The sequence below is a fragment of the Trichechus manatus genome, unplaced genomic scaffold, assembly GCF_000243295.1.
Source record: "Trichechus manatus latirostris isolate Lorelei unplaced genomic scaffold, TriManLat1.0 scaffold00002, whole genome shotgun sequence".
NCBI lineage: Eukaryota > Metazoa > Chordata > Mammalia > Sirenia > Trichechidae > Trichechus > Trichechus manatus.
This window is the reverse complement of record NW_004443938.1, coordinates 36,695,729-36,718,508: the sequence shown is the minus strand read 5'-3', so window position 1 is coordinate 36,718,508 and position 22,780 is coordinate 36,695,729. Positions and strand designations below refer to the sequence as shown.

General features: G+C 39.8%; 1 protein-coding gene across 7 annotated transcripts in view; it reads right to left on the bottom strand.

The window, feature by feature from the left end:
* MAP3K5 (mitogen-activated protein kinase kinase kinase 5) overlaps positions 1-22,780 on the bottom strand; it is a 239,520-nt gene that overhangs the window by 158,972 nt on the left and 57,768 nt on the right. Inside the window, exon 1 of one of the 7 annotated variants that reach the window (XM_023729863.1) lies at positions 5,266-5,286. The exons of the other annotated variants lie outside the window; for them this stretch is intronic. The gene's annotated coding sequence lies outside the window, so the exon portion shown is untranslated. Of the gene's footprint in view, positions 1-5,265; positions 5,287-22,780 lie in introns of those variants that run through there. 7 annotated transcript variants of the gene reach the window in all.

The following is a 22,780-nucleotide window of genomic DNA, read 5'->3' as shown; positions in this document are numbered from 1 at the left end:
TTCTGTCTCTTGGGCTAATACTTTCCTTATGTCTTTGGTGTTCTTCATTCTCCTTTACTCCAGGTGGTTGGGACCAATTGATGCATCTTAGATGGCTGCTTGCAAGCTTTTAAGACCCCAGATGTCACTCACCAAAGTAGGATGCAGAACATTTTAATCTTTAAACTTTAAACCAAAAATATCCCCTGAAGCCTTGTTAAAACTAAGTTTAGCTTAACTAGTAAAGACTGTCTGCCTTGAGCACTATGCTCTTCTAAGATCTATCTACATGGGATTAAATGGACAACAGCAACTCAAGAGATTAGACAGAAACCTTAGAAGGCAGTAAGTTTATGCTAATGGGGGAGGAACAACTCAGAAAAGGAGGGTGAGAATGGTTGCACAACTAGAAGAATATAATCAATGTTACTGAAATGTACACATAGAAACTTGAATTGGTGTGTGTTTTTGCTGTGTATATTCTCAACAACAACAAAAAATAAAATAATTATGTTTTAAAATAATAAAATAAACTTGACTGGGGAATAAAAGTCAAAGAAATGCTCTCACATGCTGTGGGGAAGTGCAAACTTCCTAGGACATTTAAGTTCTTAAAATTATGCACACTCTGACCCAATAATTCCATTTTTTATAAGAACCTCAGAAGATTCTTATAAATATGGAGATTTATCCATAGGTCCACTGAAATATTATTTTTTGCAATTAAAAAAATGGAAAATACCTACATACCCATCAATAAGAAGATGGGGAGATATCTCTAGACATAGATATAGAGATAGAGGTAGAGATATGTAAAGTCAAATAATCGCATATTATATAATCACTAAAAACTGTATCCGCAGAAAAATATCTAGCCTAGGAGGTGAATTCAAGATATATTCAGTTTAAAAAGATTAAAATATAAAATATACATTATATGTGTGTGAATAAAAAATTTCTGAAAAGTTGTACACCAAAATGTAAACTGTAGTTATAGCTGGGTTGTGGGATTTTGGGTGATATTTTTCTCTTTTTTGTGCCTTCTTTATTTTCCACAATTTCTATTATGAGCACTGATTACTTTTATAATTTAGAAATCCACCAATAAAAAAAGAACAACATTTACGACCTGAGTGACTGAATGTAAAACCAAAGTGCAGCCACAGAACATAATGTAGACTCTCGGGAAGCTGTTTGGTACAGAAGTCTGCCTTATCTAACGAACAAGAAATTAGAACTCATATTCTGTGAAGGAGAAACAAATCAGATGAAATAGGGGCTAAAGATATAAAAAGATTTATCTGAGTTATGAAAGAGGAAGACAGATCAAATGAGCTTCAAAAGATATTTTCTCAGGGATAAAAAGGGCATAAGGACTCTCTGACAGAAAGAGTTTTCTTTTGGGGTCCTTAACATTTCTACATCAAAAATCAACACAAGAAAAAAATGAGTCATTGTAGCCCCACCCACACACCCCATCTGTCTCCTATGCCCACCAGGCATCGTCCCCCACAGATGCCAGCTACTCATAGTCAACCACGCTGCTTGAAAACCAAGAGGCATCATTAAATGGGGTTGAAAGACACCAAACAGAATACTTGCTGATGAGAAATAAATGAAAGGCAGGCAAAGAAAAATACTAGCTAAGTTAAAGTAATGATGGGGGAGGGGGAGGGGAAGAGGAGGAATGGGTTGTTTCCACAAAACTGACTCTTAGAATTTGATGCTAAAATTAAACAAAAACACTGCAGAAGGTTTTCGGATTAAGAGAGAAACTGTTGTTGTTGTCGGGTGCCATCGAGCTGATTCTGACTCATAATGACCCCATGTGATGGGGTAGAACTGCCCCATTAGGTTTTCTTGGCTGTAATCTTTATGGAAGCAGATTGCCAGGTCTTTTTCCCATGGAGCCACTGGTTGGGTTCAAACTGACAACCTCTAGGTTAGCAGTGGAGCACTTAACTTTGTGTCACCAGGGCTCCGTACAGAGAAACTAGATGTTTAAAATAAATGGAACAGGCAAGATAAAGTATATTCATTAGATCTGAACATCCAAGCAGGCACAGACCCTTCTGGAATACTGTGTACCCACTGCTGTCAAGTCAGTTCCAACTCATGGCCACCTCATGTGTTACACATTAGAACTGTTCCATAGAGTTTTCTTGTCTATAATCTTTATGGAAGCAGATCCCCAGGTCCTGCCTCCGTGGTGCTGCTGGGTAGGTTCCATCCACCAGCCTTTAGGTTAGCAGCCAATTGTAAACCACTTGAGCCACCCAGGGACCTTGGATGTTATACAGAACTTTTTTTTTAATTTTTTTAAATTTTATTGTACTTCAGGTGAAGGCTTACAGAATAAACAGTTTCTCCTGAAACAGTAGTACACATGTTGTTTCATGACATTGATTAACAGAACTTTTTTTTTTTAATGGTTTTATTTCTTCCTTTCCAATGCATATGTCTTTTATGGTTCTTCTTTCCTTGCCTTGTTGCACTGAGTAGAATTTTCAGTGACAGGCATTTTAAAAACAGTAATATTTCATTATCTAACTAAAGAAAGTACTATTTTAGGGGCTACCTTCTGACTCTCTCTGATGGATAACTTTTCAGAAGTAGTAAAATAAGCAGGTAAAAATTAGCTTCCTCGTTAAGTATCCTAAGACATGTCAAAAACGCAAAAGAATGTAATTATAATAAATTAAATAAGCACTTCCTGCTCCAAAATTCTTGAACCCCCACTTATGTGAAGTATAGTTTACCCACTTTGTTTCACAAACACATCAGTGCTTACTGTGTATCAAACACTGTATGCTTTTCAAATATTAACTCACTCAATCTCCTTAATACTCCTTTGTAGCAGGTAATATTATTGTTTCAGGAAACAGGCAGAGAAGGTATGAGTAATCTGCCCAAGACCAGCCAGAAAGTGGTGGTATCAGGATTCGAACTCAGGTAGTCTGGCTCCAGAGTCTATGCTCCTAATTCTTAACTGATCCACACCTTACACTTATGGGAGATGGAAGGTCACAAGATCTGAACACAAATGAGATGCAAAAATTGATTTAGGGACTACGTATACTACTGTTATGTATTTCAAGAGTAAATGCACTTAATTATTGTTTATTGAGTTTTGGTGATAATATTGTGAGTAAAACTGCCACATTTAAACTTTTAAGCTAAGCCTGTCATTTACAAGTATGGACAAAGATAGAAAAATCTCTCACATTTTTAACTAAGGTATAATTTGTTTCCTTTTTTCAACTGAGTTCATGGTAAATAGAGCATAATACTAGGTTCAAAAGAGGTTTATTAAAGCATAATAAATTTTTCGGGCAATGAAACAAAACTGTTTGTGCCTAACTGCAATGTCGCCAACAAATGGCAGTGGTTCATGGTCTGTGTTTCTTTTTTTATTTAATTTCCCTTCATAATACAATCTCTGTTAGTGATTAAATACTTCACGAGTTGCTACTGTTTGTGAAAAGCAGAACTGAAGGAAATCATTAATCATTAGTTACCTTTTATCCATGCACTCTTTTCCCTGGGCATCAGGTCACTGCTTACAAACCAAAAGCCCAAGTATCTATTTGGATTATACTATAGTTTACAAAAAACCAAACCCATTGCCATCAAGTTGATTCCGACTCATAGTGACCATACAGGACAGAGTAGAAATGCCCCATAGGGTTTCCAAGGAGCAGCTGGTGGATTCAAAATGCCAACCTTTGGGTTAGCAGCCACAGCTCTTAACCACTGCCCCACCAGGGCTACAAGAGGCCCCAAAATTCCATAATCAATGAAAACTTCACAAACTACCACACGGAACTACCCAATCCAATTACAGGCAACTACTCCCCAAGACAATCCATTAATGGCAATTTAACTTGACAAACAGCCTGAATACCTATTATATAAAATGCTGTCACATGCTGCTATGAAAGGAAAAGACAAAAAAAATTAAAGAAATATGGTTTCTGCCTTCTCTTGTGGGACAGAAACCCAGGTTTGCAGGGACAAATACATGGCAGAATGTAGCCAGCATGTGGACAATCAGAGGCTCAGTGAGGATGAAGCATCAGCTAGCTGCAGAATCAGAAAGAGCACCACAAAAAGCAGACAAAAATCAGCAGCACTAGCACATCAAAGGCACATACAGAGGTTATATTTAAAAAAGGTTCAGAGCCACTATACTTACAAAAGGAGAAGGGGTAGAGAAAAAAGAGAAGCCTAGAGAGAAGAAAGCAGTCCCTGGGTGGTGCAAATGGTTAACTCACTCAGCCTTCTGCAGTTTGTGAGTGTTACGTCTACATAAAAAAAGAAAAAACAGTTGCTATCAAATTGATTTCTGACTCATGGAGACCCCAAGTTTGTCAGTGTAGAACTATGCTCCATAGGGTTTTCAGTGGCTGATTTTTTGGAAGTATATCACCAAACCTTCTTCTGAATCACCTCAAGGTGGACTCAGACTTCCAACTTTTCGATTAGCAGCCAAGTGTGCTAACCATATGCACCACCCAGGATCTCCATAAACATTAAAACCAAGCCCATTCCCGTCGAGTCGATTCCTACTCATAGCAACCCTATAGGACAGAGTAGAATTGCCCCATAGGGTTTCCAAGGCTGTAATCTTTACAGAAGCCAACTGCTACATCTTTCTCCCATGGAGCAACTAGCGGGTTTGAACCACTGACCTTTCAGTTGGCAGCCAAGTACTTAACCACTGCGCCATCAAGGCTCCTTCCATAATATTAGTGATTATTAAAGCAATGTGATACGAGGATGCAATCAGCAAAATCTAAACTCTGGGAAAACTCTACAGAAAAAAAATGACCTGGTTTCTTTAACAAAAACATTACAGCAAATAAAAAAAGAGAGAGAGAGAAATTAGGTATTATAGGAGACTTAAGGGATGTAGTCAATGCAGTGTATGGACTTTTATTGGATTCTGATTAAAATCCAGTTTTAAAAAATTATGACATTTATGGGACTATTTAAAATTCAAAAAAAAAAAACCAGAGTATTTGATGATATTAAGAAACTAGTTATTGTAAGCATGATAAGCTACTGTGATAGGACCTCTTAACTTTTAGAGATTAAAAAAAAGTAGAACAGTAATTTAATCCTACACTAAAAAAAGGGGGGAAGATAAACTACTAGTGTCTAATACCATGCAATATATGTATTCTTTATCAAAAACAGTGCTACTCCTTTTCACAATAGACAACAGAAATAACCAAAATGTCCATAAACAGATGAATGGATAAATAAAATGTGGTATATACATACAATGGACTATTACTCAGCCACAGAGAAAAATGGAAGTCTCGATGTGTGCCACAACATGGATGAACCTTGAAAACATTATGTCGAGTGAAATAAGTCAGTCACAAAAGGACAAATACTGTATGATCTCACTTATATGAAATAAGCAAATATATAGAAACCAAAGATCATTAATGGTTACCAGGGGTGGGAAAGAAGGGGGAAAGGGGGAGATTTTGCTCGGAGGGCATTGAGTTTATGGTAATAGTGGTGGGATAGTTTGGAAAAGGATAGCTAGGATGGCTGCACAACATGAAGAATGTAATCAATGTCACTGCATTGTAAATGTAGAAATTACTGTACTGGTGAATGTTTCTGTGCATACGTTTTCACCAAAATGAAAAATAAATTAAAAAAGTGCTATTCCAGAGGCACAGGCAACATGGCACCCTAGACAGATGCACCATGCCATCCCTCTGCAGCAAAGAGTCAAAAAACTAAGTAAAACAGATACAAACATCAATCTTGGAAACCTGACCATCAAATGAAAGGATAAAGAACTAGATCAAACACTAAATGGAAGAAGAAACTGATGGAAAACAGAGACCGAGGAGAGATAGGAGTGGAGGTCCCTGCCACCTAATACGGCACAGCACGGCCATCTTGAAACACAGCCAGCAAGGTCCTCGGACAGGGAGTACAGAAAGGCAACTTCATGGAGCTACCAACAGGAGACAGAGCACCACGTAACCAGAGAAACACCCTTTTCCATTCCTCATCCTTCTGGTGAGTAGCAGCAAGAACCCCGCCAACCATCCCAGCAGCCCCACCGCTAGGGTCCACAATACAAGCCCAACCTGGACCCACCCTGGCCCCTCCCATCATGCGGCTTTCTTTTTTTTTTTTCTGTCTTCTTTTTCTTTCTTCCTCCTACCCAACCCCATACGCCACCTCCTCCCCTTTCCTGCTAGCTCCCACCACACCACCATTTTTTTTCTTTTCTCTTTCTTCCTTTTCTGTTTCCCTCCCACCTAGCTGTGTACACCACCTTCACCCCTTCCTGCCAGCCCATATCACATCACCAAGGCTAGAGAGCTACCAGCTCGCTGGCCCGCAACCCCGAGTCCACCCTGCCCTCACCTGCTGGCTCTCAACACGCCACCTTTTCTTTTCTTTCTTTTCTCTCTTCTCTACCCTATAAGCTACCTCCCCATCCTTCCCGTCAGCCCCCAGATCTGCCCCACCCCTACTCGCTGGCCCCCATTGTGATGCCATTTTTTCTCTCTTTCTTCCCTTTCTTTCTCTCACCTGCCTACCCCATGCACCACCTTCCCCACTTCCCGCCAGCACCTGCTGCACCACCGCTACTAGACAGCCACCAGCAAACCAGCTCGCCATCCTGAATCTGCCCTGCCCACACCTGCTGGCTCCCACCACACTGCCATTTTTTTTTTTCTTTTCTTTCTCTCTCCTACCTTGTCCTGTAACCTACTTCCCTACTCTTTCCCTGGCCCTGAGGTTTGCTCCACCCCAGTCACCAGGCCCCACTGCACCACCATTTTTTTTCTTTTTCCTTTCTTACTTTTCTTTCTCCCTCCCACTTTGCCCCATATGCTACCTCTCCTGCTTCCTACTGGCCCCTGCTGCACAGCCGCAGATAGAGTGCCACTGGTGCACCAGCCCACCATTGTCCGGGTCAGCCTCGATCCCACCAGCCAAACCAGTGTACACCCCTCAGCCATCTCGCCAAACGAGTATATAGCAAAGGGGGATCACTCTGCCTGCTGCCGCCCTGCCCACCAAGACAAGGTGGTAAGAGCTAGCGTGCCCACAAACGAGCAAGCAGCAAAGTACCCCTGGCCCACGAGCCGTAACATATCAAAACAAACAGACAAAAAAAGCAGAATGAAACAAACAAACATACAATAAATAAATAAATAATACATTAATTTCTCAGAGACAGCAGACAATATCAAAACATATAAAAAAGCAGGACAAGATGGCTTTAGAAAATGACCAAAATAAAGAATCAGAGAACCTTCCAGTAGAAGTACAGGCAATAGAATTACCTGATATGGAAGTCAAAAGACTAATATTTAGGGCTCTTCAAGGGATTAGGAAAGAGATCAAGGAAAACACAGATAAAACCAAGGAAAAAATAAAAAAAAATCATGGAAAATATAGGCAACATCAATGAAAACATAGCCAAAATCAAGGAAAACACAGACAAAGCAATAAACAATTTCAGGAAAATAATACAAGAACAAAATGTCAAAATAAATAATTAGAAATCATACAAAAACTGCAACTAGAAATGTAAAAGATAAACAACAAAATCTCAGATATGGACAACTCAATAGAAAGTTTTAGGAGCAAATCTGAAACAATAGAAGACAGAATTATTGAGATTAAAAACAAATCCATGGATACTTGGAGGAAAAGTCAGAGAAAAGAATAAAGAAAAATGCAGAAAATCTAAGAATTATGTAGAACACAATCAATAGCAAAAATTTGCACATGATTGGAGTTCCAGAGCAGAGGCAGAAAATGGAAAACACAGAGAAGATTGTTGAAGGTTTGCTGGCAGAAAACTTCCCAAATATCATGACAGACAAAAAGCTGACCATCCAAGAAGCTCAACAAACCAATATAGGATAGAATCCCAAAGAAAGTACCAAGGCATATCATATACAAATTTGTCAAAACCAAAGACAAAGAATCCTGAGAGCAGCTCGAGAAAAACGAAAAGTCACTTACAAAGGGGAAACAATAAGACTAAGCTCTGATTACTCAGCAGAAACTATGCAGGCAAGAAGGCAATAGGATGACATATAAAACCTTGAAAGAAAAAACCACCAACCTGCAAAATTCTCTCTCAAATATGATGGCAAAATTAGGACAATTCCAGATAAACAGAAATTGAAGGAATTTGTAAAAACCAAACCAAATTTACAAGAAATATTAAAGGGAGCCCTTCAGTTAAACAACCAACAACATCAGACAATAACATAAGTCTAGGACACAGGACAGCATGAGCCAGATACTAACTTATGTAAACAACTCTCAATACAAAATCAAAGTTAAAAGACTTGAAACAGGGAACCAGAGACACCAGTCTTCAAATGACAACAACATCAAAACAACGAAAGAGGGGACTAAACAGTGTCAGTACAGAACTTTCAAATGGAGAGAAAGTCAAGGTGATATCAAGTAATAAAAGACTATTTTGAACTTAGGAAGTTAAGGGTAAGTTTCAAGGTAACCACAAAGAAAGTTAATAAACCTACTCACCAAAATAAAAAAGAAGAAACACATAAAGACTCAGTAAACACAAAATCTATAAGAATAAAAGAAAAGAAAATTCACAAACAAAAGCAACTTAGCACAGTAAAGAAGAACAGAGAAAACATCAGTAAAAAAAAAAAAAAAAAGCCCGACAATATGACAGCAACAAACTCGCACCTATCGATAATCACACTGAATGTGAATGGCTTAAATGCACCCAAAAAGAGAGACTGGCAGAATGGATTACAAGAACACAGCCCATCAATATGCTGTCTACAGGAGACACAACTGAGACAGAATGACATAAATATATTAAAAATCAAAGGATGGGAAAAAATATATCAAGCAAACAGTAACCAAAGAAGAGCAGGAGTGGCACTACTAATCTCATATAAAATAGACATTAAGGCAAAATCAACCATAAAAGACAAGGAAGGGCATTATATAATGATTAAATGGACAATCCATCAAGAAGACATAACCATAATAAATATCTACACACCCAATGACAGAGATGCAAAATATATAAAACAAACTCTAACATTACTGAAAATAGAAATAGACAGCTCCACAATAATAGTAGGAGACTTCAACACACCACTCTTGGTAAAGGACAGAACATCCAGAAAGAAACTCAATAAAGATACAGAAGATCTAAAGGCCAAAATCAACCAATTTGACCTCAAAAACATTTATAGAATACTCCATCCAACAGCAGAAAAGCATACATTCTTTTCCAATGCACAAGGAACATTCCCCAGAATAGACCATATTTTAAGCCAGAAAGTGACCCTAAATAAACTCCAAAATATTGAAATAATACAAACCTTTTTCTCTCATCACAATGCCATAAAAGTTGAAGTCAGTAACAGGAAAAGCAAGTAAAAAAAACAAAAAACAAAACAAATACATGGGAACTGAATAACACCTTGCTTAAAAACAACTGGGTAATAGAAGAAATCAAAATGGGAATCAAAAAATTCCTAGAGTCGAATGAGAATGAAAACACATCATACTAAAACCTTTGGGAAACAGCGAAGGCAGTGCTCAGAGGTCAATTTATAGCAATAAACACACACATCATAAAAGAACTGGCCAAAATCAAAGGGTTAGCTTTACAACTCAAACAAATAGAAAGGAACAGCAAAAGAAGCCCACAGCCACCAGAAGAAAGAAAATAATAAAAATTAGAGCAGATAGAAATGAAACAGAGAGCAGAAAAACAATAGAAACAATCAACAAGATCAAAAGTTGGTTCATTGAAAAGATCAACAAAATTGACAAACCACTGGCCAAACTGACAAAAGAAAAATAGGAGGGAAGCAAATAACCCAAATAAGAAATGAGATGGGGGATATTGCAACAGACTCAACTGAAATAAAAAGGATCACAATAGAATACTATGAAAAATTATACTCCAACAAATTTGAGAATCTAGAGGAAACAGACATTTTTCTAGAAACACACTACCTACCTAAACTAACACAAACTGACATAGAATATTCTAACAGACCCACAACAAGAGAAGAGATTGAAGAGGCAAAAAAAAAAAAAAAAAATCCCAACAAAAAAAAAGCCCTGGCCTGGATGGCTTCACAGGAGAATTCTACCAAACATTCAGAGAAGAGCTCACACCAGTGCTACTCAAACTATTTAAGTTCATAAAAAAAGGAAGGAATACTCTCAACTTCATTCTATGAAGCCAGGATAACCCTGATACCAAGGCCAGGCAAAGACAGTGCAGTAAAAGAAAATTAGAGACCAATATCTCTCATGAATATACATGCAAAAATCCTGAACAAAATTCTAGCCAATAGAATTCAGCACCATATTAAAAAAATAATACACCACAGCCAAGTGGGATTCATACCAGGTATGCAAGGATGGTTCAACTTTAGGAAATCAATCAACATAATTCACCACATAAATAGAACAACAGAAAAGAATCACATGATCATTTCAAACAATGTAGAAAAGGTCTTTGATAAAGTTCAATACCCATTCTTGATAAAAACTCTCAATAAAATATGACTAGAAGGAATATTCTTCAACATAATAAAGGGTATCTAAGCAGTTTGAATCCACCAGCTGCTCCTTGAAAACCCTATGGGGCAGTTCTATCCTGTCCTATAGGGTCGCTATGAGTCGGAATCAACTCGACAGCAACAGGTTTGGGTTTTTATACAAAACTTTATCATCACTCCTATTTAACATTGTGCTGGAAGTCCTGGCTACAGCAATAAGGCAAGAAAAAGAAATAAAGGGCATCCAAATTGGTAAGGAAGAAGTAAAACTACCCCTATTCTCAGATGATATGATCCTATACATAGAGAACCCAAAGATTCCACAAGAAAACTACTGGAACTAATAGAAAGAATCAGCAGAGTACCAGGATATAACATCAACCTACAAAAATCAGTTGGCTTCCTATACACCAACAAAGAGAAGTCTGAAAAGGAAATCAGGAAAACAATACCATTTATAATAGCCCCTAAAAAGATAAAATACTTAGGAATAAAACTGACCAGTGACATAAAAGGCCTATACAAAGAAAACTACAAAACACTACTGCAATAAACCAAGAGAGACTCACATAAATGGAAAAACATACCATGCTCATGGATAGGAAGACTCAACATTGTGCAAATGTCAATTTTACCCAAAGTGATCTACATATATAATGCAATCCTGGTCCAAATATCTACAGCATTCTTTAATGACTTGGAAAAACTAATCACCAACTTTATATGGAAAGCAAAGAGGCCCCAGATAAGTAAAGCACTGTTGAAGAAAAAGAACAAAGTAGGGGCCTCACATTACCCACTCTCAAAAACTACTATATAACCTTAGTAGTCAAAACAGCCTAGTACTGGTACAACGACTGACACATAGACCAATGGAACAGAATAGAAAACACAGACTTAAATCCATCCACCTACCATCAGTCGATCTTTGACAAAGGACTGAAGTTCATTAAATGGGGAAAAGACAGTCTTTTTAACAAATGGTGCTGGCAAAACTGGATGTCCATCTGTAAAAAAAACAAACAGGAACCATACCTCACATCATACACAAAAACTAGCTCAAAATGGATCAAAGGCCTAAATATAAAACCTAAAACTGTAAAGATCATGGAAGAAAAATTAGGGGCACTGCTAGAGGCCCTAATGCATGACATAATAGAATACAAACCATAACTAAAAATGCACAAATACCAGAAGATAAACTAGATAAATGGGAGCTCCTAAAAATTAAACATTTATACTCATCAAAAGACTTCACCAAAAGAGTAAAAAGAAACCTACAGACTGGGGAAAAAATTTTGGTTATGATACATCCAACAAGGGTCTAATCTCTAAAATCTCTAAAATACTGCAACACCTCAACAACAAAAAGAAAAATAATGCACTTAATAAATGGGCAAAGGATATGAAATGGACACTTCACCAAAGAAGACATTCAGGCAGCTAACTGACACACAGAACAGACAAAATGTTCGCATTCATTAGCCATTAGAGAAATGCAAATCAAAACTACAATGATACCATCTCACCCTGACATTACTGGCACAAATCAAAATAATAGAAAATAACAAATGTTGGAGAGGTCGCAGGGAGATTGGAACTCTTACGCACTGCCGGTGGGAATGTAAAATGGTACAATCACTATAGAAAATGATACGGTGTCTCCTTAAAAAGCTAGAAATAGAAATACCATACGATTGAGCAATCCCACTCCTAGGAATATATGCTACAGAAAGAAATAAGAGCCATCACAGGAATAGACATATGCACACCCATGTTCACTGCAGCATTATTCACAGTAGCAAAAAGATAGAAACAACCCAACTGTCCATCAACAGATCAATGGATAAACAAATTATGTACATACACACAATAGAATATTATGCAACGATAAAGAACAACACTGAATATGAGAAAAGTCTCAGAACATGGATGAACCTGGAGGGCATTATGCTGAGTGAAATAAGTCAATCACAAAAGGACAAATATTGTATGAAACCACTACTGTAAAAACTCATGAAAAGGTTTACAAACAAAAAGAAACAATCTTTGATGGTTATGAGGGAGAGGAAGAGAGGGGACGAAAAACACTAAGTAGACAACAGATAAGTGGTAACTGTGGTGAACGGTAAGACAGTACACAATATTCGGGAAGATGGCACAACTTGACCAAGACAAAGTCATGGAAGCTCCATAGACATCTTGAGGGACAAAGTTACTGGGGCTGAGGGCTTGGGACCATGGTCTCAGGGGATATCTAGGTCAACTGGCATAACACAGTTCATAAAGAAAATGTTCTACATCCTACTTTGGTGAGTAGTATCGGGGGTCTTAAAAGCTTGTGAGTGGCCATCTAAGATACATCTGTTGGTCCCCATGGCATTCAGAGCAAAGGAGAATGAAGAAAACCAAAGACACAAGGAAAATACTAGTCCAAAGGACTAACGGACCTCATGAACCACAGCCTCCGCCAGCCTGAGCCCAGAAGAATTAGACGGTGCCTGGCTACCACCACTGACGGCTCTGACAGGGATCACAATAGAGGGTTCCGGACACAGCGGGAGCAAAATGTAGAACAAAATTCAAATTCACAAAAAAAGACCAGACTTACTGGTCTGACAGAGAGTGGAGGAACCCCCAAGACCATGACCCCCCAGACACTCTGCTAACTCAGAACTGAAACTGCTCCTGAAATCCACCTTTCAGCCAAAGATTAGGCAGGCCTATAACACAAACAGTATCACAAGTGAGGAAATGAGGAATGTGTCTCTTAGCTCAATCAAGTATACAAGACCAAACGGGCAACACCTGCCGAAAAGCAAAGGCAAGAAGACAGGAAGGCACAGGAAAACCGGACGAATGGGCACAGGGAAAATTGGGTAGAAAGGGGGAGAGTGCTGACACATTGCAGGCATTGGAACCAATGTCACAAAACAATTTGTGCATAAATTTTTGAATAAGAAACTAATTTGCACTGTAAACTTTCACCTAAGACACAATAAAAAATTTTTTTCAAGTGCTATACCTTCTGCAATAAGAAATTTGACTGTAAGCAATAAACACTAGACTGTTCCTGCTGTAGAAAGAATATAGGTAGTAAAATCAATGCAGTCCAGTTTGCACACTACTTGTCTAGCAGAAGTAGACACGGTGGTAAGCCAGCCAGTTTGCAGGGTTTTTTCCTTCTTGCATTTACAGCCATCATCTCTTGTACTCATAAACCCAACCGGATCTAAGAAATGTGGGTGATCTCCAGGGAGCTCCACAGCATTACAGGGTTCTTGATGAGTCAACAAACAGAAGCTTCTCCCAGAGTCCAGATTCATCAATCACTTTAGGAGATGCCATGCCTTTCCTCCCTTTGTCATCTGTCAAACTCACTTTCAGCACCTATTACTTAGTACTTAGTCAAAATGTGCACTAATTTGTGTTCATATTTACACCACTTCCAAAAGCATCTGCAATTCTGTTGACACAACAGATGTGTAAATATGATTCTGCCAGTAATGATTTCATTCCACGGCTTATGTTTTGACATTCCATTTGAGTTCAACAGTTCATTTTGGGGAGTTTTAAGAGCTCCTTTCTTGAGGATGATGCATTAGAGACAATGGGTAGGGCTAAAGCAGTTCGTTTATATATGATTTTTTTATTGCTGACAGACTTCAGGAGCTGACCTTAACTGACTCTAATTAAAGTAGAGTTTTGTTTTGTTTTTTTCCTTCAAATAAAAGTAAATGTCAGTCTTAAGTTCATTTACTCTCTAGGAAAGTTAAGGTGCTTTTTTTTTTAATGTGGCAGATTAACGTGATTATAAAAATGTCACTTAAAAAAGGATCTGTTAGTACATCTAAAAGGCACACACACAGATGAAGACAAGGAAGAAAAGTTCCCCTCACCAAGGGAGACAACGGACTACGCCTGCCCAAAGATGCAGCGATAGGCCGGGGAGGAAATGGCATGTCACGAACAGAAGTCCTCTTCAGTACATTGTTGTCGTTAGGTGCTGTCGAGTCGATTCCAACTCATTGTGACCCTATAGGACAGAGTAGAACTGCCCCATAGGGTTTCCAAAGCTGTAATCTTTAAGGAAGCAGACTGCCACATCTTTCTCCCGTGTAGTGGCTGGTGGGTTCGAACCACCGACCTTTCTATTAGCAGCCGAGAGTTTAACCATCCTGCCACCGAGGCTCCTTACAGGAAGTTTACAGGGAGTAAAATAAATTGCACAATTGTTTTGTAAGAACTGTTTCCAGTAAAAACTTTTTATTGTTGTTGTTCTTGTTAGTTGCCATCAAGTTGATTTCTATTCATGGTGACCCCATGTGTACAGAGTAGAACTGCTCCACAGGATTTCAAGGCTGTGACCTTTTGGAAGCAGATCTCCAGGTCTGTCTTCCGAGGTGCCTCTAGGTGAGTTCAAACCATCAACCGTTTAGCCAGTAGTTTAGCACTTAACTGTTTTTGAGGAGATATCATTTTGTTTAATTTGTGCCTTTACATATTCTAACTGGCACTAAATCCATTCCCTCTACTCGGTTGGTCCAAAGCCCTTTCCCCTTTCATGGCTCCATCCACTGGTAAACCTACAGCTACAGGCCTGCCGTCTATCATGCACAAGGAGGTACCTAATAGTTGAACAGTAAAGCCCTGGAGAGCAGGCATTTGATGGTAAGGAGACAACTTTTAATTTACATTGCTGAAACAGGAGAGACAAACAAAAACAGTCTTCCAGGTAGCACTCCCCCACAAAAGCAGAAGTCCGCAAAACTTCACCACAGCAACACAGAGTATGCAGAAGCAGTGAGGAGTGCACAATATATATTTGCCAAAGGCATTAACAAAATTAATTCATTTTCAAGGAGAGCTATGTATCTCCTGAATTGTCAGCATTTGTTTCTAGATGTACATGATCAATCAGAAAGAGAAAGAGCTAAAGAACTAAACAAAAAAAAAGTGAGGCTAGTTAAGGTGTACTCCTGTACACCTGTACCTGGAGCAATTTGATGTTAGAGACTGAAAGTAACCTATGACTACATCAGCTCTGACACACCATGTAACCAGTTCAGTCATCAGTTTAACCAGTGTTTATTCAATTCCTCCTCTGTGCCAGGCCCCAGGGATATAGGAGTCAGCCAACCAGATACTGTTCCTGCCCTTATAAGCTTATAATGCAGTGAAAGAACAGACAATAAAATGATTACACAACTACAAATGTTAACTACAGTAAGTGCTATGATGATAAAACCTAGGGCATTTGAGAAATACAACAGAGAGAACTCATTAGGTAGGGGGTTCTCCTGACAAAGTGATGCCTGGGCTGAGATCTGAAAGTGGAAAAGAAATAAAGGGTCATACTGGTAGTCAGTGAAGTCCCTGGATGGTACAAATGATTGAGCGCTTGGCTACTGACTGAAAGTTTGGTGGCTGGAATCCACTCAGAGGCACCTCAGAAGGAAAGCCTGGCAATCTACTTCCAAAAAATCAGCCATTGAAAACCCTATGGAGAACAGTTCTACTCTGATACACATGGGGTCTCCATGAATCAGAGTCAACTCAATGGCAAATGGATTGGTAGTCAGTACTGACCAAGCATTACAAATGGCCATGATGTTCTTCCTGCCAAGGCACGGTGTAGCCAGTTGGAGTCTGGCAGTCTGTCTGTGCTTCCACTGTGCAGGGAGTGTTACTGGGAATCCTGAGCCTCAGCCCATTTCCTCATCTGTCAAATGAGAATAATAATAGTACTTGTCACAGAAAGAAGCTTAAAAATAACCAGCCCTCAGTGACTATTAGCCATGACTAGAGGGTGAGCCAGGGATTGTGAGGTACTTTCACACCTCGTTACTACGTCAGAGAATTGTCTTCTTTTTACAAATAGATTCCTGTGCTTGTCCTGTTTGATAAACAGGAGATATGAAATGCAAGAGTTTCATTCTTCTCAACGGCTAATGTCTGCAGGGTTCTCTAGAGAAACAAAACTAGTGAAGTGTATAAATACATAGAGAGATTTATATCAAGGAAATAGCTCACGCGGTTTTAGAGGCTGGAAAGTCCCAAGTCTGGGGATCAGGCTGGAGGCTTCTCCTGACTCATGCAGCTGCAGGGTCTGGAAAACCCAAGATGGGCAGGTCAGACAGCAGGGCTCTGGCTCATAGGCTGCAAAGGCTGATAAATCCCAAGATCAGCAGGTAAGCTGCTAGCACAAGTCCCAAAAACCAGGGGTCAGATGAAAAGGAGCCAGCTGCAGGATTCAGAGCAAGCAAAAGCCAACGAGCTTTGCCAGAAAGTCCACGTATATTGGATGTAGGCCACAACCCCAAGGAAACTCCCTTTCAACTGATTGGCTATTCGTAACAAATCTCATCATGGAAGTGATTACATGATATCAGATCTCATTATAGAGGTGATTACATCATTATATAGCTACCAAACTACATCATAACTGCCAAACCACTGTGAATCATGGTCCAGACCAGTTGACACACAACCTTAACCATCACAACTACTTTTGCTGCCTTGACAAAATCTCTAGTTAAAGAATACTGTCTTAGTCATCTAGTGCTGCCATAACAGAAATACCACAAGTGGATGGTTTTAACGAAGAGAAGTTTATTTCCTCACAGTAAAAGTAGGCTAAAAGTCCAAATTCAGGGCATCAGCTCCAGGGGAAGGCTTTTTCTCTCTGTTGACCTTCTTCTCTTCAGTGTTTCCCCAGACTAGGAGCTTCTCTGCGCAGGGACCCCGGTCCAAAGGACGCGCTCTGCTCCCGGCGCTGCTTTCTTGATGGTATGAGGTCCCCCTGTCTCACTGCTCACTTCTGTCTTCTACATCTCAAGAGATTGCCTCAGGACACAATCCAGTCTTGTAGATCAGGTCCTGCCTTACTAACACAACTGCCACCCATCCTCCCTCATTAACATCATAGAGGCAGGTTTACAACATACAGGAAAATCACACAGTACCAGGAATCATGGCCTAGCCAAATTGATACACACATTTTTTGGGGGACATAATTCAAACCACGACAAATATCTTCAAAGAGAGGCCCCAAAACCAAATGGAAACAACCGAACATTTGTAGTCACTATTTTGAGGTTTGAATTGGATAGACCAGTGCAACTGCAAGTCCCTCAGAAGGTGCAGGAATGGCCAGCTGAACACCTATCCCAGTTTGCCTGGAACGGTTTCAGATTATAGCTGCTGTCCTGTTGTAATTTCTAGCAGACCCCCCTTTTACTTTCAAAGTGTCCTGTTTGGGACAGTGATAAATATGGTCACTCCGGGAACAGGGGCCATTCCCTCTCCATGCCCCTCCCATGGGCAGGGGCAACAGGAGCCTGCAGCTGCCAAAAAAACCCTATGCTGCTATCTGCCTAGCAGGCCGGACTCCAGTTCTTTCACCAGATGAAGGTTTCAGCCCTGACTGTGCTTCAAATTACTTTGAGATGTAAGCTGCTCTATCCACATCTCCCAGGCCAAGGTAATTTGGAAAGTTTTATAAACGGCATGGAGAAGAATCTGACGACATTTGAACTCCAGCCTCTTGCTCCTTGCAATGAGATACATTTCATTTTGCCCGGATTTGTAACTTTTTCTTTGATCATTCTCTTAGTTTTCTTCTCTTTTTACCTTGCCCCTCTTTCACCCTTAATCCTGGTTTTCTTTTTTTGGAAACTGCATCTCCCTCAAAAGGCTGCTCTTTGTCCTCTCATGCTTAAGCTGTTTACTTACCATTTCTTAGCATTTCTTACATTAGTTACCTTACCATGCAAGGGTCAAGTTTCGTTTAGACATCAACAAGCCAGAGCTGGTTTTAGTGAAGACTACGTGTCCCCTGAGCCCTGGACTAAAAGTTCCAAAATAATCTTTGGGAACTAGTTTAAACCAGGCAGTTAAGTCCAAAAGTCTAGATTCTCCCCAGCCATTTCTATCCCTGTATGATTAATCCAAGCATAAGACTGAAACAATAAAAAAAAAATTACCAGAAATTCCACCATCCATAATCCCATGGTTATGAATCCAGATGCTACTTCTATTAGGATTCATAAATAAGGTTTTATGTTAGCTTGCTTTTAGAAAAAGTATTATTTCTTACACTGCTCCAGATCTTCCTGTTGGGCCTATTGTCATAAGCCAGACTTCTGAAAAGGAGCTTCAGTGCTGAATAACTGTTGTTGTTAGGTGCCATCAAGTCAGTTCCGACTTACAGTGTCCCTATGTACAACAGAATGAAGCGCTGCCTGGTCCTGCGTTATCCTCACAATCATTGCTATGTTTGAGCATATTGTTGCAGCTACTGTGTCAGTCCATGTAGTTGAGGGTCTTCCTCTCTTTCACTGACCCTATACTTTACCAAGCATGATGTCCTTCTCCAGGGACTGGTCCCTCCTGATAACATGTCCAAAGTAAGTGAGACAAAGTATTGCCATTCTTGCTTCTAAGGAGCATTCTGGCTAATTCTGGCAGTCCACGGGATATCCAATCTTCTTTGCCAATACCACAGTTCAAAGGCATCAGTTCTTTTTGGTCTTCCGTATTCAGTGCCCAGCTCTCACATGCATATGAGGTGATTGAAAATACCGTGGCTTGGGTCAGGCGCACTTTAGTCCTTAAATTAACATCTTTGCTTTTTAACACTTTAAAGTGGTCTTTTTCAGCAGATTTTCCCAATGTAAAACATTGTTTGCTTTCTTGACTGCTGCTTCCATGGGCATTGATTGTGGATCCAAGTAAAATGAAATCCTTGACTTCACTATTTTCTCCATTTATCATGATGTTCCTTATTGGTCCAGTTGTGAGGATTTTTGTTTTCTTTATGTTGAGGTGTAACCCATACTGAAGGCTGTGGTCTTTGATCTTCATCAGTAAGTGCTTCAAGTCTTCTTCACTTTCAGCAAGCACGGTTGTGTCATCTGCATAATGCAGGTTGTTAATGAGCCTTCCTCCAATTCTGATGCCACCTTCTTCATATAGTCCAGCTTCTTGGATTAGTCTGTCAGTTTGTCATACTGTGGTGGCTTGCATTTGCTGTGATGCTGGAAGAAGCTATGGTACCAGTATTTCAAATAGCAGCAGGGTCACTCATGGTGGACAGGTTTCAGGAGAGATTCCAGACTAAGACTGGGAAGAAGGGCCTGGTGATCTACTTTTGAAAAAATTGGCCAGTGAAAAACTTATAGATAGCTGAATAATAAAGGAGCAATTTTCTGCCATTTACGTGGCTTCTATCCAAGCAGCAGCTACGGCTGCTAACCAAAAGTTTGGCTTGAATCTGCCAGGCCCCCCTTGGAAACCCTGTGGTGCAGTTCTACTCTGTCGTATAGGGTCGCTATGAGTCAGAATCGACTCGACGACAACCGGCTTGATTTTTTGTTTTTTTTATCACTATGAAGAAGAGCTACATTTTTTTAGTTTTCTTAGAAATGAGAGTTAAATTAAAATGGCGGATTTTTTAAACTCCTGGAGTCACTATTTACTTCCTCATGTCGAATTCCTAGTAACTCTAACTACGTTTAATTATAATATCTATGCACTTGCTTTTAAATCAAGAAGATTGTTTTGGTTAAAGCTAAATGAACCATCTCTCCCTAGTAATGCGATCCTTTTTACTAAATTTATGAAATAATGAAACTATATCTACATGAGTGCTAAGAAGTTTAAAGGTTTCCAACCCTGAAAAATATAGCATATTTAGCTCTCAGTATCAAAGAAATGAGCCCTGATGGGCCAGTGGTTAAGAGCTACGGCTGCTAACCAAAAAGGTCAGCAGTTCAAATCCACCAAGCTGTCTTCTCCTTGGAAACCCTAGGGGGCAGTTCTACTCTGTCCTATAGGGTTGCTATGAGTCGGAATCGACTCGACAACAACGGGTTTGGTTTGGTTTTTAATTATTAAAACTTATCCCATGGAGATACCAAGCATTTTGGTGCATTTCCTTCTAATCATTTCCCTATACAGTTATCATTAATTCATATATGCATATACACACCCATATGGTTTGGAAGCAAAATTACAATTATTCTATAGGTAATGTCCCAATCACAGCCATTTCTCATTGCTAACTTTACACCTGGGGAAGCCTGAATAAGATGTTCACAATTTGCTATGGCATCAGGATCCTAAAAGTCTGTGTTCATGGCGTCAGGGTTAGAAAGAAGGCTCCTTGACACTTTGGCAGAAGCTACAGAGCTCCCACAGACATCCTGGAAGGAGGAGCTAGTCCACGCCACCACTGCTCAGAACTGGGCAGTTCCCACTCCAGTGGCAGAAAGCAGGTATCTTCTACCCAACTCACCCAAATTTGCACAGGCCTCCACACGCTACACGGTGCTCAGCCCCTACACCTGGAAGTCCTGGCTAGATTAACAGCAGCTGCAAGACCTACTCATTTAAAGAAAGATTTGCAGCCTTGGTTCCACATCGTAATCACTTCCCCAGCTCCCAGCTGCTATCAAGTCCATTTCAACTCATGGAGACCCCACGTGTGTCAATGTAGAAATGTGTTCCATAGTGTTTTCAATGGTTGATTTTTGGAAGTAGACTGCCAGGCCTTTCTTTCAAAGTGCCTCTGGGTAAGCTTGCACCACCAACCTTGCAGTTGGCAGACAAGTATGTGACAAGTGGGTTAACCATTCGTACCACCCAGGGACTACCGTAATCACTTAGGAGCTTTGAAAAGCTGACCCCGCATCTTAATCGGAGAGATCCTGATTTACTTGGTCCTGGGTGTGGCACAGGCAGGAGGAGTTTTAAGACTCCCCATGTGATTTAAATATTCAGTCAAGGCTGAGAACCACTGATTTCAAATCTGATTTAAAGATGCCTCACTCATCCATCAACTACAAAAACTTGTCCAGAAGCAAAGCAGACGCTGCATATTTCAGCACTTTGACCCATTATCATGATCCTTAGAAATTTGGCAACAAATAGTCATTTGCATGCTAATGGAAATAAATCAGTGTTACAATGGAGAAGAGTATAAGCAGTATCTGGATGCAGCCCAGTATCCTCTGTTCAGAACACTGCCATGGCAGCAGCTGGCATATTCTTGGCAGTTATGAGAATTTTTTATTTTCTGAGCAATTTGATTGCAGCTTTTGCATCTGCTATGAATCCTGTTTAGAAAATTTTCTTTAAACTGGCTGACTGTATGACTACCTTTCCCGTTTCTTGTATCGATTTGTTTTTTTAATTTGTTTTATTTTACTTTAGATGAAGGTTTACAGAACAAATAGTTTCTTATTAAACATTCAGTATACATATTGTTTTATGACACTGGTTAACAACCTCACGACATGTCAACACTCTCCCTCCCTTCTCGAACTTGAAGGACCTTTTTTTTGTGTGTGTGAACATACGCATAGCCGAAGTCACACCATTTCAAAAATTTCCACATGTACAATTTAGTGACATGGATTACATTCTTCCAGTTGTGCTGCCATTCTCACTGTCCCTTTCCAAATTATTCCATCACCATATCCATCACCATTCAACTCACTGTGCCCTAGGCTTCCCATCAAACCCCCTGAGTTGCTGTTGTCAATTTGATCTCACATAGATAATTCTTTTTCTTCTTGTACCTTAGATGAAGGTTTACAGCACAAATAGTTTCTCACTAAACACTTAGTACACATATTGCCCTATGACAATGGTTAACAAACCCATGACATGTCAACCCTATCCCTTCTCAACCTTGGGTTCCCTATCGCCAGCTTTCCTGTCCCCTCAAGCCTTCTAGTCCTTGTCCCTGGACTGCTGTGTCTCATTAGTCTCATTTTGTTTTATGGGGCTGTCCAATCCCCAGCTGAACAGTGAACCTTAGGAGTGACTTCACCACTGAACCAAAAAGGTGTCCGGGGGCCATACTCTTGGAGTTTCTCCAGTCTTGTATCAGATTTTTAAAAATGTGAGAAACGTAATTATAATCACACAGTTCACCAATACATACATTTTTGAGAGAAAAACTAGTTTTCCTGCACTTTCAACCTCACACCTTCAACACATGAGCATGCTTTCTAAAAAAAATTTTATTGTAGTTTAAATGAAGACTCACATTTCAAGTGAGTCTCCCATACAAAAATTTATACATACATTGTTATGTGACCCTAATTACTCTCCCCATACTGTAACAGCACACTCCTCCTTTCCACCCCTGATTCCCCATGTCCATTCAACCAGCTCCTAACCCTCTCTGCCTTCCCATCTCACCTCTGGACAGAAGCTGCCCA